Source organism: Rhopalosiphum maidis, chromosome 1 (genome assembly GCF_003676215.2).
Source record: "Rhopalosiphum maidis isolate BTI-1 chromosome 1, ASM367621v3, whole genome shotgun sequence".
In the NCBI taxonomy this organism is placed as follows: Eukaryota; Metazoa; Arthropoda; class Insecta; order Hemiptera; family Aphididae; genus Rhopalosiphum; species Rhopalosiphum maidis.
The window spans coordinates 17,236,963-17,257,682 of record NC_040877.1 but is presented as its reverse complement, the minus strand read 5'-3'; the positions used below and the strand labels follow the sequence as shown (position 1 = coordinate 17,257,682).

At 29.0% G+C, this 20,720-nt stretch overlaps 1 protein-coding gene across 15 annotated transcripts in view; it reads right to left on the bottom strand.

Moving 5' to 3' along the window:
• LOC113550723 (voltage-dependent calcium channel type A subunit alpha-1) overlaps nt 1-17,222 on the bottom strand; it is a 217,252-nt gene extending 200,030 nt beyond the window's left edge. For all 15 annotated transcript variants that reach the window (XM_026952749.1, XM_026952765.1, XM_026952750.1 and 12 more), the window contains exon 1: nt 17,099-17,222. The gene's annotated coding sequence lies outside the window, so the exon portion shown is untranslated. The remainder of the gene's footprint in view (nt 1-17,098) is intronic.
• Between the last annotated feature and the right edge of the window lie 3,498 nt (nt 17,223-20,720).

The following is a 20,720-nucleotide window of genomic DNA, read 5'->3' as shown; positions in this document are numbered from 1 at the left end:
AAATTTTTTTTTTTTTTAATCGTATACTTATATATATATATATTTAATTATTATTATTTTTCTTGAAAAAAAAAATATAGTTAATTATAAAGATATAATAAAAATTAATTAAATATAAGTAAACACACCAGCTAAAAAATGATGTCGTTCTAAGAATATGCTTTCTTAAATTTTAATATACGTCATGGTCCATAAAAGATAAATGTATAAGTTCAACTTGTTTTTTATAATATTCATATATTACCATAATACTGTATATCGGAAGCTCTATTTACAGTATTTTAGAAAATATTTAAATTTTATTTTCATTAATTGTAGTAGTTTTGAAATGTGTAAAACATCAAATTAGGTTATACTTATACTATTAATAAGAAATTAAATGTGTATCCTAACTGTTATGAAAGTAGTCCTTATAAAGAAATTGGAAAATAATGAAAAAAGTTTTGATACATATACTGTATACACCGGTACAGTAGGAACACGTGTAATATTGATGACAGGGTCAAAGTAAAAAAAGAATTAAATTTAATTAAATACTACTAACAGTATTGTTTTCTATAATTTTTAATAGTTAACATACATTTGGTCTTTATAAAACTTACATTTATTTTATTAAATTATTGGATGATTAGTTTAAAGGATATAGGGCCTCAAGCGTTGCTAAGAGATTAGTATTGTACTCTCGTTTAAAAACTAACAATAATTTACATTGTACAATATTAAAAATCAAATAATTAGAAAATCAAAGAACATATAATTATATAGGTACTACGAGGCATAAAAAAATCGATATTTTTATGTTATAAATATTTTAATTAATAATATAAACATACGTCTGTTGTTCAGAAAATATAAATTAAATATTTACTATCGGAAACATAACTCTTGTCATAAAAAACATTCACGAACTAAATGTAATATACTCGGTATTATTATAGTACCTATGAATATATTCGTATTTATAATTTTATTACAATTATTTATAAACATAAAAAAGATCTTTCATCGCTGAAACCAACGTAATGTTTTTATTTTATTTTCATTGTTCTGTTCTAAGGGTATAAACATTTTTGTGAAAATGATTTATTCACTGATAAAACTAAATCGCATACCATGAAATAGTCACGATTAATTACCATGGCAATAAAGTAGCATTGTCCAATTCATTGTTGTGCATATGCTTACGTACTGTGGTATATTATCCGATATCATAATGAGAAAAAATACAAAAATCCAATTAGACCACTCTGTTGGCGTATATAAATATGATATGGTAGTGACAATATTTATAATTAGCCACTAATTAATTACCAGTCGATAATGACAAAGACATTTTTCAATGATGGAATATTCATAAAAAAGGCGACGAGTAATTTATGAGTTATAAGTTGTTATAACTATTCAATGTTTAAGTTTGGGTAGTATGATAACAAAACGATAGTCTACTACTTCGCTCACCAAAACTTTAAATACCTACTTATAACTCATAAACTACCAACCCAACCGAATTTAGATTTGGATGTTTAAAAATACTCTAAAAAATATTGTGCTTCAGAATATAAAATAAAATTGTATGTTAAAAAATTTTAATGATAAAAAATATTTATGTTTAAAAAAAAATGTTATTTTAATTAGGCAGAGAATTATGTATCCAAAACAAATTATATAAATTGTATGTTCAAAAACGTTAATACATTTTTAAATAATTGGTGTTGTTCGATAAAATAATCTAATACATATAATATTATTATAGGCTAGACCAATATTATTATGGTACATATTTGTTATCTATCTTCAATATAAATAGATAATAATAGATAGATAGATGTATTTTAACATTTAAAAATAATGTATAGCCATACCTATACATAATTTATATTTTATTATCTATCAATAATGAATGAATTATTATCACACAAAAAAGTTATGAAATATAAACATATTGTATAATGTTATGAAGCATTTTTTCTTCTAAAATGCATTATACTTAAAATTAAATCACATCACTATAATATTATAATGAATCGTTATAATATAATAATATTATATTATATAACTTAAACAGTCGTAGACAAAAATGGACCATCAAAGCAGTGAAAAGTAAATCCAAAGAATAAAACCTTATAAAAATAAACATTTTAACTAATCATTTTCGTTATCGTAATGTAATAATTATATACTTTGTAATACACAATCGTAAAATACTGACAATTTTCATTCAATATATTATATATATATATATATACACACACATTTAGAACACTGCCTAGTTTGTGGAGTCGGCGATATACATTTTTACGGATGATAATCATTATTCACTAAAATATTTTAGTTTCTTATAATGTCACATAGTAATCTTTCTGACAATATCTGTCTTCACGAAAAACACATTTGCGATGATAAATTTACACATATCATATTTTTATTGTTCGTCGAAGGCCCTCTCCAGTGCGGCGTTTATGATAAATTCTGCGTATACGTTTACGCTTAGATTCCGGATAGAAACCCATAATATTTTCACGATATTTCAAAGGCCGACCCTCGAGGACCCGCGTATTTCTTTTACTCGCACCTATTGTTTGGGATGTACACCAAGGCGTCGTCGTAAGCGGTTGACGATAAACCATATTGGAGATATTGCACAGAGCAGCCGTGTACGCGTAATCTTTCGCCACTATTACCCGTTGTACAAATCGTTGGCAAGTTTAATGCTGTGGATTTGTTGCCAAACGAGACTTAGAAGATTTCGCGAAAAGTTTTATTTCGAAATCATGATAGAATATCACTTCGCCGCTCTAACCGTCTCTCCGATTTTAAATTTCACCGATACTATCGCCAGCGCTTTACAAGTTGAGTTATCATTTTTCTTTGACGGTATAGAGTAATTAGAATAAACCTAACACCCATTTAACGCGAATATAAAGTTCATCAGATACAATGTAATTATTATGTACAATAAATTTTTATCTGTTTCGAATAATTATATCTTTGCACCTGAGATGTGCTAAAGAATGCTATATTATAATCTTTTAAGATAACAATTTATTATCTATTTATCTTAATTTGTGTTAAAAGTTTATCGACGAATTTTATATTTATGATTTTATAATTAACACTCGAATATTAATAGATATGTATAGAAGATCTAAACACAAGACCAAAAACAAAAAAATACATTAAAATTGGAACGTTGTGAGTAACTCTAAACGGCTTTAATAAACTGATTTTGAGACAATGCTTCCCAAAACATTGGACGTGGAACAAAGGACGAAAAATGCAATTATTTTTAGAATAAAAGAAAAATATTTTTTATTATTTTATTGTATAATAGAAATATGGTCGAAAAAAGGAAAATCATTTTTGGGTGAAGGAGTAGCGTCTAAAAAAATAGTCGAAAATCAAATAACCAGTTTAGGCTTTAATGTATATGACAGGTGTCATCTGGCATAAGATGTAGGTACTACTAAAACCTCTGAAACTAACCACAATATTATGCATAATGTGAGAACCATCGTGGCCCATGGGGGTAGATTGGTTAGCACATACAAATTCAAACAATTTTTTATCTACATGCAACGTTGTATTAATATTCAAATTTGTTTTTAAACCATAATCATTCACCTTTTAAATTACATACTATGATTTTCACTCGACAGCATTATATCCCACGTACTATTTCCATCGAATGTGATATTTTTAAATTATATAGATTTTAAGTGATATTCTTCTTGTATCCTAACTGTTGTTTGATTTTGACTTTAACTATTTTGAAACTTTATCGCATCCGAATCCAGAGAACAGTATTTTCCCATCACGTAGATAATATTTTACACAGTGTCGTACACTCTAACGAATATTAATTCGTGTGAAGTATATTAATAATATAATTGTTTGATTTTTTAAACACATCACCGCCTCGATGGATTATTATGAATATTTGTTCTTTGGATATATACATTATACAATTATATATATTTAATATTCACGACGCTAGTTTCCATTTATTTGGTAGACACATGAATGGGATGTGAACCATATTCCGACTAATTGCATTTGTTGCGGTTCGATTAATTCATCTTAGTATTTAACGCACTGATTGTGCAACTCGCACATCGGAAATAAGTTTCTATTGCCGGGTCATGCAATTTTCAACATTAACAGCGGATCTTCAAATACACATTTAACAGTTCCTTAAACAACTTCATTGGCCCGTTCAATTTTAATGAGCCATTAACGTTAGATGTGTCACATTTTTATACAGCCCGTATCGTGCATGATTTCTCGCTATATTATGAATATTATAATTTTACGATGTTTTCCTTGAACTGAAATAATTCAATGAAGATATGCAAGTAAGTAGCTACGTTTGAAATACGAGTTGGTAACTGGTAACGGTAAGTGGTGATCCTTAATTTTTTTTCTCAACTATACCTACTCTAAGAAATTACTGAATCATAGTTAAACAAAAAGTGGACTGTTTGTGTAGGTTTTTTTATGTTCCTATTTCAGTAAATAAGGCAAGTACTACCTACCTTTATTATCAAGGCAAAAAGTATTTTTTATGTGCACGAGTGAACGTGTGTATGCAGTTACTAATTTGAATAAAATCATAACTTTTAACCAAGAAAAACATTTATTTCAATACTATTACTGTGCATCAAAAAATATTTTTTTTTTCCAATAAGCATATTATACAATAAATACAATAGTAAATACATATTAATATTATCAGCACAATTTTCTGTTTAAATAAAAAATATATATTTTATAATCAACTTCAAAACCATATTTATTAGTATATTACTAGAGTTAAGGCGTAAAATTATTATAATTTTTAATTTTTTTAAAAATAAATTAGAATTTTAACACCAGATTTATTAGACGATTATAAAATCACTTTAATAGTATTATAACAAAAATTTATCATCTAAAAAAAATAAAAATAAAACATGTGCCAAAAAAAAATCTTTTAGTTCTTATATAATATACGATAATTAACTATGAAAATATTTATACATTTTTTTGGTGCCAAACTGCCAAATAAGAATATTTATATTGTCCTTTATATAACATATTTGCTCATAATATTCGGTAAGAGTTGTTCAAAATGTGCACTTACGTCGCATACGCTAAGAACAAAATTCAAAAAAATTAATATAGTTTTCATTGAGGTTAATTATTTTGTGCATCTCATTCATTGATTTATTGTTTAATGTTGACTTGCTATTCATTTACTTAGTTCAATCAAAAATATATCCAACAATTTACTGTATATATTTTTAATTTACTGTGTTGATATGCTAAATAATGTATTTTGCAATATGAAAATTATAACAATTTTTAAATGTATTATTTTACAAAAAATTATGACAAGGTTCTGAGTACTTTTTTTTCGTGTGTTTAAGAAAAGTTTAAGGTTTTTAGGTTACATTAGATTCAACATTTTCCACTTAAAATAGGTTAAAAGAAATTGGTAATTTATATGACATACAATACGAATAACTTTATAAAGATTATCTAAAATGGTGCATCTACTCAATCACTTAATGGCTGAATAATACTGTTGTCTCTAAAACTTTGTCTCTGTTTGTCATTATCATTATGAACTTTTTGTATATCAATGTGCATTTTTTATGTACATTGTGATACAACATTTATTGAATAAAATAATTTTATCTTAGAAATGTTTATGAAAAAAGACAGGATATTTTTAATATCGTATAATATGAGTGAATAACAAACATTAAAATTATGATTTAATGCAGTGTATAATGTTCAAATACTTATTGATTGAAAGATAGGTGTTTCGTATTCCGTTGATTTTAAATTTAGTTTATGGCTAATGGTTGTTGATTACTCCATGAACTGTACTATCGATGCTCATATTCACAGTTCTTTATTTTTAGTACTTACATACATTAAATTCACGTTCTAAATACATTTTTAATGTGCACTCTCAGTACTTCACTAACATTATGCAAATCTTTCTATGCTTTTAGATATTGCTATAAAACATTTCAATAGTTAGGTTATAGTATTGATTTATTTCGTGTTACAAAACGACTGCTATTAAAAAAAACAAAAATACATAAAATAAAATATATACACATAATGGTACGTGGTACGATATTCGGATTTTGCATACCATTGTGAGCTCTGAAAATAAAATATTTCTTCACTGTCACAAATCGCAAAACGTTTATAGGAATAACGTATTTTGATTCGTTTATGTAATTGTTTTTCTCGAAATTTGTATAGATTTTTGGAAACCTCAACATAACGTCCCATATCAACAAGTTGAAAAAAATCATTTATTACTTTCACTGGAACGTTGCAGATTGATAGTTTCGAAAAGCTTACAAAGTTATTATTGGCACATTACATTTTATGCATATTGTGCATTCATAAATAAGAGCGAACGTCTTAAGTTTTCCACTACGAGGAACATTGAATTTAATGAACAATATAATATTACGATGTTCCGGAAAGAGTACAAACCAAAAAGTTATTTTTCGTCCGAAACGACTGGGACGCGCTATCGACACGATATGATACATAGAAAAACGCGAGAACCATAATATCGTTAGCGAAATACTCTGACTCGGATGAAACATACATATACGTGTATTTTAATATACACATACCACACACACATATGTTCGGGACAATTCAATAATTGCTAACACTAATACACCGTGTCAGTATTAAAATTTTTTGATATTCGATCGCTAACACTATATTATTATAATAGTTAGGTACCCCGGCGCGGGTGAATAAACACACTAGCGTTCCGCCCTCTGCTCGGTACACCTTATCGCATAAATTTTCAATCCCCGACTATCTCGCGCAAAGCTCCCGGAGACTTTTAAACAAAAACACGAGTGTTTCATAAATATTTGATTGCTGTTGTGGGCGCACGTACCGCAGATATACCATATAATCATATTATTATTATTATTATTATTATTATTCATCTTTAAATCAAGATTGACGTGTCACACATGACAGAGGATCACCGCGCGTACATATATTACACATAATATTGTATCGTATGCGTATGTGAGTGTGTGTGCAGTGTGTATAAAGCCGTGGTATAAATATACGGTATATGGTCGCAGGTTTTATTTTTTTCGATCTGTGAGAACGGAGGAGGCGACTATTGGTTCGTCCGACTTGGCGGGTGGGCTTTTTTCAAAACGCGACGTGCCAAAACAAACCGCAACGCGCGGTGGGACCCGTATAATATTAAACCGACGGAACGATAAAAATGTTTTTTCTTAAAAAACTAAAAAAAAAAAAAAACCATGACATGACGAGATCCAGAATCTCCAATAACAGCGATGATAATAATAATACGTACACTGCTCATACACAGGACTATTGCTGACGTTTGCGACGCGGCGCGCACACTCGCGCATAACATCGTGTGATTTCGGAAAATCATGACGTTTAATAATTTACTATTATAGGGACACTCCGTGCGGGCGCGTGACGCGCGTTTGTCGTTGAAGTTTCCTAGCTACCTCGTCGATGTTTATCACGTTTCCGCGCTCGACACTCGTGGTGCGTGTGTGCGTGTGTATGTGTGGTGGGGGAGGGTCGTTGGAGGGTTGATTTCACGTCCACGTTAAACTTCTTCTCGGTTCCTATACGATTACGATACGCAGTGCGTATGCGCGCGTACTACTCACCTTATCACATATATTACAATATGCGTTAGGCGACAGATGAGGTGAAAGAGTTTGGCGTGAGAGAAGGGTGTGCGTGACAAATAAATGAAATACAAATGTGTTCGCGTCTGAAGCCGCCGGAAAAACTTTTAATATCCATAATCTATGTATGTGTGTGTGCGCGCGCGTCGTGCCCTAAGGACAGATACAATGAAAAAGCGATACACATTTACACCACATCGGAGTGGCGCATGTATCGACTTTTAAAAACGTCTATATATATTGAACCCGATAACCGACTTGTAAGCGCTCTCGCAAGTGTGTGTATGACGTATGGTGTATAAGGTGTTTGAGATTGAAAACCCGAACGGGCGAACGGGTGTAAATCGTTCTTTTTCAACGCATTATAACACCGCGCGACCATCGAATTAACACTGTTATACTGTGGCGTCGCGACGCTCGCTTTTGTGATGGCGTACGCAAAGTGTACCAATCGAAACGCCAGAAATTGAAACGATATAATCACTGCGGGGTTACTATATATTGTTTTATGCGAACATTCATCGTTTAGTCCTCGTCGAATTAGTTTGTGAATTCGTTAGTTCCGCGTTTCTACGCGGTTTTAATGACACAACAATATTATAATACACATAAATGAATCATGTTGCGGGTAGAAACGTAACGGGAGTAACGCGCTACGTAATTTCATTAGAATTATTCCAAGTAACGAACATGTAATGGAAATTACTTCTGATAAGCAATTTCTATAATATAACGCGTTACAGTTTCGAATTATTAAGTACATATTGCGGTATTGAGAATTTAAAAAAAAAACTTTTAAATATATGACTATAACGCAGGTATTACCGTATTAGGTTTAGCAATCGAATATACATACATACTACTCGGCACCGCGGTTTTATAATTAATTAAGTATTTTGCATTTTTATTGATTACTTGTAATACCACAATGTAAGATTATTGTAATCTCGGGTCGTAATCTTGTAGATCATAATATAATATAAATGTATAATATTATAATAGTATATTGTGCCCAACAAGTCGATGGCGTCTTACGAGAAGGAAGCATATTTTAATTATTTCTTTCTTTTTTTTCTAAATAATTAATGTGTATTTCTAGCAGACATCATATTAAATGTTTTTTTTAACTTTAGTACCCAACCCTATAACTCCAATGTCGAAATCACGGAAATTTATCAACTCTTCCCCGACTATTTACTACATATATACATTATATACAAAATGGTGTCGTAAGCTGTTGTGGCGGAAAATTATTTTCGTTATGGTAATCATATTAAAAATTTAAATTTTAATCCCAGCTCATTTTCAGCGGTTTTCTTATTGCTCAGCGTCTTATTTCCATAACTAATGATAGCAAAAGCGAAAGTATCTTCTTCCTTCCCGTATTATCGAATACATGTGTTTATATAGGTGTACCGCGATAGCAAATATAATTGTTTAAGTAAGAATAATTGGAATTTAATTCCTAAACGAGCAAGCCGAATGGATTTTATTCCATTTTTTTTTACGTCTCAAACACTTAATCATACGACCAGAGTACCAAAATGGAAAGCGTTTAATTAAATTGTCATTAAAAGCTCCTTAACAAAATGCTTAAGATAGTCATAATTTCTTTATAGCAGATTTATAGAATAAGGCTGTTATATATATATATATATTTTTTATCGTAAGAAACTGATATTTCGTTTCATATAAAATGTTTAAAATCGTTTTCTACTATTGTTATTTATTACTCTAAAGATAATATTTAAGTAAATTTTAAATACCTATAACCTGCTACACCGCAAAAATACAGACACCTACGTAATATTATTATTTGACGTTTTGACTTATGTAAAAAGTACCATGTTTTAAAATAAATACAATTTTTTTAATATGTTAGATTTCCTTTTTTATGAGCAGAATAAATGTTCCAACAGAGAACAAGAACAAGAAAGTCCATACAGTCCTTCTATAGATTGGAAATTCTACACAGATGGTACCTTGAAGATGTCATACATGGAATTTTCTACCACTGTAACAAACATCTGCAAAAAAAAACTATACAGAAAAACTGCTGCCCTAATTGCAACGCAAGGAAAACCCGTGTTTGGCAAAAACTTATTCGACAACTTTTTAATAGTATTAGAGATTTGACACTTTTCCGATTATTTATTTCATATAACATACTATAAACAGGATGATTCTTTTAAAAGTGAGCATATTTATTTGAAATATTTTCAACAAAATATTTGGAATATAAAATTAAAAATATATGCTGTCCAAAAAGTAAAAAATTTAAAAACAATGATAAAAAAAATATTTTAAAAATAAATATTGTTTCAAATATGTTGTTATGACTTCAAATTATGCAAAATATTAGCAACAAATATTATAAATAAATTATAATAATAAATTTATTTCAGTATCATAAACTCCATGGAAAAGTACTCCTAAGACACTAATTTTTGCTTGAAAATATCAAACATATAAAAACATATCATATTTATTGTTCAAAATTATTTATTGGTTTTTTTTTTATTGCAAGTTGTAGTGATTCGATTATTATAGTCCTACATCATTCATTTTAACAACATATATTGTGTTTTTGATTATGTATAAAGTGATAATTCAGTCTGTTTTTCATCAATATTTATAACTCTGTAGCATTTTATATATATATATAAATTATAAGACCCGCTGAAGTGTATTTGACATTTGGCCAATGGACCCCGTATAGCTTTTATCCTAGCTTGTATATACGTTTTTGTTTTCGTTTTTCTGATTATGTCACTTGTCGTAAGCGGAATTACATGTTGTATAAATTACGCATTGTACAGGTTGCGTTTTATAAGCTGTTCAATCCCATGTTTTTGACACGCTTCCATTATTATTTCTAGGTAGTTGTTTATATTTAAATATTAAAACACTGCTGTTAAGATTTTAATCAAAACACAGCATATCATACCTTTTTAATTTTTTTTTTCGTAAAATGAGTTAGTTAACAAAAATGTTAACTTTTCTTAAATGACAGGCAATGGTTACTTTATATAATATAATATAGAAAGATAGGTACCTATAACTTTTATGGCCTTAATTTCGCGATATTTTCACATTATTTACCTATAAAAAACTACAAAATTAAAATGATCACACTGTCGTAAAATTAAACAACTAGCTTGAATTCTGGATTGTCAATATTAAAAAACGATAATCTCCGTATGGCGCCAAGTTTATTATCTCGTTTAGATAAACATATGTACAGTAAAATGCATTCAAATCTAAATACCTATAAAATATAACTGTCGAAAACACAGGCGCAAACTAACAGGGTACAGCGAGTTAAGCTTTCTAAAAATTGTTTAGCCCCTCTGAACTCTGAAGACCGATTAGATTATGACATGACATGATAGATAGATATATACACACGAAGTAATTCAGTGGGGCCTGTTATTTTTTTGAAAATAAAAAAAATATGTATCTATACATACATCAAAAGAAAGATATTTCTCTGAGTTTATCAAATAACCTAAACCTCCGGTCAAAAAAAAAATACATAGTTTAGAACTTATATTTGACTACGAGTATTAAGCCACACTAACATTGTCCGATGTAATTAGCACCGCGTTTTTTGAAGGATATAGAAAATATATATATATGCAAGCCTGGGCAAGTTAATGATAATTTTTAACTGAGTTAAGTTAAGTAAATAGAAATTTTTTTGGAAAGTTAATAGTTAATAGTTAATCTAATTTTTTTTAACTCAGTAAAGTTAGAAGTTATATGGAAACTTTCAATTAACTTATTAACTCAAGTTAAGTTATTATTTTTTTTTATATATGTATATGTATAGTTACTAAATAGCCAGTAATATGGTTTGAAATAATAATATTCGTAAATATTATTAAGCCCAAAAAATTACTATACATGTGTAGTTGCGTTATGCGAGAACCAAGAACGAAAAGTGAACCGCCAAAAACTATTTTGTCTATTGACAATATTAGCTGTTTTACTGTTTTTAAATATAAACATTTTAAATAAACATAACCATTACCAAAAACGGCAAAAACAGAAATAACTGATTTGGTTATTCATGACGAAAATATTTTATAATATTATATTCTTGTTTCTTGAGAATTGTATATTTGTGATTTATGCGTTGTACCTTTTACCCACATCATACTATATTATATTAGTTATTACTTTATTAGTATTTACTATTAACTAGGTATTAAATATTATTATTATTACAATATGCCCGTATGCCGCGGTATAGAATGTTATACCTACATAATATATTTAATTAAGTTATTTTTATTAAACAATTCTGATTAATAGAAACAAGAATTCAATTTAATTTAATTTAATTAATTCTAGTAAATGTTTATGTTTATGTTTTATGCAATATGCATCGTAAATCAATAATAATTTTATTATATTTATTATTTAATTATTTATAAAATAACGTAACTTGGATTTGATTAAAAATAACTCGTTATTTATTAAGTAAATGTCAATAAAAATTAATTAAGTTAAAAATTTAGTTAATGAAAATTATATTTAAAAAAGTTAAGTTAAAAAGTTAAAATTAACTTAACTTTAACTTTTTAACTCGTTTATGCTCAGGCTTGTACATGTGTATAGTTCTCTGAAGAACCAATTAAAAATCGTCTTTAGATTCGTCCTTTTATGTTTATATTTTAAACACTTATTATAATATACACATTATATACCACGTCTTACAATTGCATTAAAATTAAACCTCCAATTACAACGTGTCGTTAAAATGTTAGCTCATTTTCTACCAAAATATGTTTCTACCTTTCTTTATTTAAAAGCTTATTATAATTTCATATTACATATATACAGGATATTAACGTTTAATTAAATCACGTAATGTTATTGTTATTATTATTATCACCATCATCATCATCATCGTCGTCATTGTCATTGTTAAACAACTTTTGACAGTTTGCATATAATATAGACAGAGATTAAACCATTCTAGCAAGGCAATATGATTTTAATTGAACAAGTGAAAAAAGTTTCTAATAATACATCTGCCATAATTGCCTTAGTCCATGATGTTGTAAGCAGCCTTTAAATAACGGTTATTATGCCATCTTTACTATTTACCGCTGTCTGTTATACTATTACTATTACAAACGTCATAAAGGTTATTAATAAGACAAAAACAATGAATTGGTTTTACTCATGAAGTAAATATTCTGAAAATATTTATAAGATATATACTATATTATGTATAGTTCATGGTAGTATATTAGATTTATATAATTATACAGTAGGTAATACTGCACGACAAAAAAGATCAATCGACTATTTTGTGTTTATATATTTGTGATGAATACGAAATATTTGGATTTTTAATTTATAAAAACATTCATGTTTATAATAAAGATAAGAATTAAAATAGATTTTGAAAAGTAATATATCAATGACAAAGTTTGAAAGTTTGAAATATAATTTTTAAAATTATTTTTTATTGGCTTTTATAACTTAATTTTTCTTTTTTTGTATTTTAACATTTTTAAAGTTTACTATACAAACAATTAACTTAATGGTTTTAAGAGCATACAATTACGTTTAAAATTATGAGTTTTAAGACTATATTATCGAACCCCGGTAATAAATATTCGATGATTAATAAAATGTAAGACATGTCTATTCATGCAATATATATATTGTTCAACTCTAAAAGTATGTGAATTTTTCTCGTACATCATTAATAAGATGGAATTGGCTTATATTTTATAGTTTAAAATAATAATATAAAATTAACACTAACTTTTAATTTATTAAATAATATTTTAAGTCATTAATGACCACAAAATAAATCTTTATTTAAATTGAAATACTAACATAAATACATAATCGTTTTTCTCATTTATCTCCTGTGAGATTATGTGGTGTAATTATTATTATGTTTTTCAATAAACTTAATACATTACATAACACATATAGCAGGTAATAATGTTATAAGTACTTGATGTTATTTATATACACTACACATATAAATTTCAAAGGATTTATATTTTAAGTTTCACTTTTTAGTTATAAATGATGATGCCATATCATATAAATATATAAAATAACTATTAAGATACTCATCATTTCGTCAGGTTAATTATTTAAGAAACTGAAATACAGAAAATTGATTTTTTTATTGGGATACATGGTACTATATTTTATATTCTTTATAATTTAGGCGTGTAGCATAAAATAGGGAAAAAATGTTCACGTTTTCCGTAGAAAATATTTTTATAACTGACAACACATGGTAGTAAACCTTGAAGTCTTACACACTTCAAAATACTCAAGGGGTTTTTATGTGGATACCACGGTCCAGGAATACTCTATTTCTTGTCAATATGTATTTACAAAAGAACAAGCATTTATAAACTCAAACAAAATTCTTTACATACCTGAAATACTTAAAAACGACTTACCTTTAAACTCATATTTTAGATGGATTAAAGATATAATAATAATTCAAAATTATTAAAAAAAAAAAGTTATTATTTGAAGTATTCAAAATATTTCTATAAAATTTTACATAACTACTGAAATGTTATTTGTTTATTTTGATGTTTTGTATAGTATGTATCATTAATATACTTCAATTTATTCATAAATATATACGATTTTTAAGTAAATAAAACATAATAATATAAAGTTATAAAATTATAATTTATTACTAGATGACGTGTACGGTGTACCTATTAAATAATAGAAATAATACAATTTTAATTTTAGGTTTTGTTTAAATATTTAAGTCAAAGACCTTTACCATTAAACTTTTAGTTATTAGAAAATATCGTATTAAAAAAAGTACCTTCTATCTAACTATTACTATTTCAGATTTAAAAGATTACAAATAAATATAAATATAAATTTGAATAACAAAAGTATACATTGATTTAATGTTGGCACGTCTTTAGCATAGTCGAACGAAAGTAATCAAAAGCAATAGATATGATTAAAAAAATTCAAAGTAAGTTTTATAAAAAAAGCCTGTTACAATTTTAAATTGACATTTTTATAAGTTTTTCTGTAAACCTAGTTACTTAAACTTTTATGCGGATACTTGTAAATCTGGGAACTCTGATTTTTAAAATACATCAGTATTTATTTAATTCATTTTAAATTCAACGATAAAAATTGTTAAGTAATGTTAACAGTCCTAGCAAGTACGCAAAATCTTAAGCCAGAGAATATTATATAATATGAACTTTATTACATTTTCTGACAAGCCTACCCTATTCTAATATAAAGCAATTGGTAGAAGTCTGTTGTCAAATATAAATAAATTATTATTCCTCAAACTATACATAATAATCAAGTACTGCTCATTCAAAATTGAATCAGAAATTCGATTTTAGTTTATAATTAAATATAAATGAATAATATATTGTAGGTATCTTTGAATCTTATTGTTTTATATTTTATTTTCAGTTTAATCAATAATAATATTTATAGTCAATTTAAATCAATGTTCGTTATTATGAACAATTGTTACTCTTTATAATATTTTTATTTTGTAAAATTAGTTTTAGAAAAATATTCATTTAAAATTAATATTATTCATTTTTAATTTAATTTAGAAAATTATATACCTTCATAATATATTGCTTTAATACACAACTATTTTACATAAATTATTTATTTAAATATAAAATACTTTAAACAAATATAAAACATTACAATCAAGGTCTACAAATTATTCATTATTTGTTATTCTGTTCAACAATATAAAATAAAATATTAATATATCGTTGCATTATATTATGCAAAATATATTTATCTTCGGTCAATATAAACAATACTAACAATTACTGATAAGTTATTAATTACTTTAATTTGAATATTTTCACCTTTTAATTTAAAGCATGAAAATAAACATCAAAAAAATTTCGATTATTCCTTAGATCTTAAAATCACATTAATAATATTGAGTTATTGGCTGTGTTGTATATGCCTGAAAAATCATTTTAATTATAAATCTTTCTAATATGTCGAGATTCCTTATTAAAATTATATTTATATAAGGTTTCTACAACCGCCTATTAAAATATAATTATAATTTTTACTTAATATATTTCTGAAGATAACATTTTTGCTCAGTAAAGTATTTTTTTTTTTTTTAACAACGTAAATATTTTGTAATTGTTTTATTTTTTTATAAGAACAGAAAGTGCTTTGAATTTAAGCTTCTACAATTATGTACGACTTAAAAAATAAATTTATTTAACAACCTCCGTTTCTGTGTATGGTTTTTTTTTAAAAGAAAATGTTCAATTTACGCTTAACAAAAAATTAATTAAATGATCCGTTAATCCTTTAATAATAACCAATTAATACAAACTGTCAAGCATACCGTATAATTATCGATATATATGGGTTACTCCTCTAAATAATTATTATCGAAGATCATATTATAATTAATATTTCTTATTGGCGTAATAGTTTTGCGTGAATCAACCATGACAAAAATAAATAAATATACAAATTCACAAAAGAGACGCCAAACTTATTTTTAAACTATAATAAAAAAAACATATTAGGAATATATTACATTTTCAATAATTATGTGTGAAAATTAAATAAAATGTTCATAGATATTAAATTTTATTAATTGATAATGTTTTTAAACGTATAACTAAAGACTATTATTAAATTCTTTATAAAAATATTAATAAAAAAAGTATACTATTTTATTATTATTAAAATTATTTTTTTATTGTTTTAATTTTTGGCTAAAATAATTTATGAAGAACCTTGCATTACATATCAAAGTTTTTTATTGGCGAACAAAAATAATATGTATAATATGATATACAATAATATCAAATACATGAATTTCAAATTATTATGTTTAAAAATATCACGATTAAAAAATCCAACATATTTTATATTTATGTCATTTATGTAATTAGTATAAATATTTGGAGTAAAATGTAAGTCTCTGCTTTTTTTTTTTTTTAATTACCACTAAAAAACATATTCTATTTGACGGAAACTGTGTTTGCTTGAGATTTCCTGTAATTTATAATATTTTTTTTTTACATTTTTCATATAAAATCATATAATTATTAAACCGCCAAGTAGATCCGTTTCTAATCCGCCCGGAATCTAAGAGTAACGGCAATATTTTTCCGGGTGAAATCGTCAAGTTTTAAATTTGTTGTCGACTCGCTACCAATATAGTAACGGTTGGTAGGACAAAAAAAAAAAAAAAAATTACCTAGAGTCGGTGGTGCGGGAGTGCGGGAGTGAGGGATGGACGCGTCATCGCGGTGACACTCATAGTCGAGTATCAAAATATTATTATTATCGTTTATTATTATTACGTTTAGTATACGCGCGGAACAATAATGTCGGCGACTTACCTGCAGAATAGCGTCGTCCGGGTTCTGGCGTCAACCGGTCTCCATCACGACGGCGGGGCGGGCGCGCTGTTCACGCACGACCGGAGCATCAGTGCAACGCCGGGACGGCGGCGGTCGAGCCGCGAGGACCGCGACGGCGGGCGAGCATGTCAAAGGAAAAAATCTGGAAAGAAAAATTGGAAAATTGCGAAGTATATGTATGTATGTGTGTGTGTGTGTGTGTATAAATATAGGTAGCGGCGGGAAAACGAGAACGGGCGAGAGAAGTCGAAAAAAATTGGATGGAAAAAAAAATACATAAACTGTCGACGGACGAACGGACGAAATTAATATTATTGAAATCTCGTCGTGTATTATGCAAAACGCACGCACGCACGCGCACACGCGGCTACTATACTATGACAATACCTGCAGCAGACTATAATATGCTCGCAAATAACACCCGGAAACGCGCGCGCGACACGACGGCGACTGCGACCGCACCACGGCTGTTACGAGAGCGGCAGTGACGGCTTCGGCGGCGGCGGCGGCGGCGGCGGACTCGATCGAACAGGTGGTCCGGGAATGATGAGCGCGCGCGAGCAAACCGACGTAGCGGCGGCGATGGTCGGAACACTTTGTGCGTGTCCGCCTGTGCGTGCGCGCGAACGGTACGGCGGCGGTGGTGGCGATGGCGTGTCGGTGGTGTACGGTCGCCGGCGCGCGCGCGTGTGTGTCACACCCGCCCCGCGTGACCATCGTCTGCACCGGCGAGCAAATACGGGCGCGCGCGGTGCCGGTGGCCGGCCGGTCGGGTTATGTGGTGGCCACCGCGCCGTATTGTGCGTTTTTTTTTCTCATCTACTCGCCCCACCCCCCCCCCACCTCCTCCCCCACCCGTGACAACCCCGTTGACATCTCTCCATCAATCCATCTCCCGTTCTATCTCTTTCTCGTCGTCCGCGTGACCACCGCGAAGCGCAGCGAAAACGCTCGGGCCGCGATCCGGTGCACCGCCGAACGCACCGCTCGTGACGAGCTCTGTTACGGTGCAAAGTCCCGTCGTCCCGTCGGTGGCAAAACCATTTTGTTTTCTCCGGTCCCGCAAAATAAAAAACACCTCTTCTTTACGTATGGTAATCAAACACCTGTGTATACGTTGTTAACTGTTTTTTTTTTTTTATCTATTATTTAACGCGAACCAGAAACATATTGTTCAGTCGGAGAGATGAAAGCGATTTTATTTGTAGCGCGATGTGCGTGTTACGCGCATCGTCCGGGACTGAAAATGAATATCGTTGACGGATTTCCGGCCAGATTTACGGCTATAACGGTGTGCAGTGTCGCGTCCAAAATTTGGGTTCGGCCCGAATCAGAAAGTTTATCGGTAGACCATACTCAGTGAATGATGTACCTCTATTGCAATGGCCAATCATATAATACCATACAAGACCCGAGATATCCTACATGGTAATTGTAATCACGAATTTTATTTTACGCGATATATTTGCGTATTTTAAATGTCAGCACGCACTATAATACACAATGCACATAAATATCATTGTATTTAGAGAAAAAGTTGTAGATTTATCATACTATGCCAGTGTGCACCATTACACCAACTTATAATATTTTACTACAAAAATATTTATTTTTCGTAATTTTTTTCTTTTTTTTTTTAATCTAATTCGTTTTTCCTTTTTTTACAATTTATACATTTTATAATATACACGTTTATGTATACATGTTTTGTATATTGCATGTACATAAGTTATCGGTTCCTATTAAGTCATACACATAGTTGTGAATTTATTATATTAAGTTTATATTATACAACTATGTATAATTTAGAATTTTCAATACCTAAATATTTCTCCGGTGACTAAGAATTTATATTTTAAGCGACGTGTGTTTTATCATGTTTTTTTAGTGAATTGTGTTTACAGCCCTGATTAAAACATACATTTATGTAGAATGTAAATCAGTTGTAGTCCGGATTTTGAGACCCAATTCATTATCTGCAATGTAGAGAAAAATTCTCATTCCTCTCGACTCATTCGTATTATACTCGTGTGTGCCTATTATTTATAATATAATCTACAATTTGTGAATAGTTAAGTTATTTTGTTTCCCTAACATCGTTGTTTTATTATAGATTATTTGAAATATGGCTTAAGTGACCTATGTTTGTATGAGTGTTTTTGAAAGTATTGGCCATTATACTGACAAGATTTTTAGGTAGGCGTATACTGTATATATATAGTTAAATTTTCATTCATTATTCTCGATAATTGACACGTCCTTGTACTTGAAAATGACAACTATATAATTCAATTAATAAATATATATATAGCTAAATAGCTCACTCCGAATCAATTCTCAAAAATCCAGTGGGTGTGATGCTTGGCGGTTACAGCACATTTTTTTTAAAAACCATCATTAATAGAAATTCAAAAATATCTTTTCTGGTCAAAGTACAATCAGCGTTTAATTTCCGATTTATAGAAGCATGAAATCCTTTAAAATTATTTGTTCACTTCCGTTTACCAAAAATTAAAAATTCCAAATCATTTCAGAGTTTACAGAATGTCGTCTAAGATCAAGTAAAATATTGTAATGGCACTTGCTATAATATACCTGTGCGCAAAATTCGGAAACCAAAGTGACAGCATCACAATATTGATCTTTGTTTGATTTTCGAAAACAAAAATTATCAACTCGCAGAACGCGGTATTAGGCTGAGTTATACTCTAACACAAAATTTAAACGCGATGTCGTGTCTTGCTCTTGCACTGTATCACTTATATTCTGATATTGTTAATCACCGTATTATTAACCGCCATACACACAACACACGTTCAAGTATTCCACGTTCTAACGTTACTAATTAAACACAACACGGCCGGTCCCGTAATTAATTGGCACTTAATGTAATGAACTCGTTTTACAAATTAACTCGTTTTGGTCTTAGCCTGCCAGCTGACAAATATAGTTCATCAGTTTTCGTATTAAAGCGTCGTTGTCAAAACGGCCCAACTAAATCCATCTGCACGTATGATAAAGTAAAACACATTATTGTTAGTGGGTACCGGACTAATGTATGTGATACACAGAAACAATACCTCAAATGTTTCTTCAAAGTAAAAGTGTTTAGCACGTATAATTTCAATGTGTAATAAGCATCGGTAGGGATCATCACGACGATTGTATCTCGTGGATATACATTGTTATGGAAAACCGGTAAATAATTAATTAATTTAAATAGTATGATGTAATTATTATGTCATAGTAAGCAGTTATATGAGACAACGTTTAGCCAGAGTAAGACTAGGATTATAAATTGATCCTGTGAAACCTGCCATGATCGGTCAAACTATCCGATTATAAGCCGTCAATTAATTTTCAAGAAATATAAAATGAAAGCTACATTAGCAAATAAAGCTCTAATTTTTAAGATAACTATAATCTGTAGTTTAAAGTATTAACTTCAATACAGTTTGTAAAAATAAATTAATTTACATTTAAAAACCTAATTATATACATAAATTTCGATTTTTTTCATATGATCACATAAAATAACGGTTAGATTTACATAGCTCCAAGCAGTAATTTATACAATGTCACCCTGGTCAATCACTTTAAA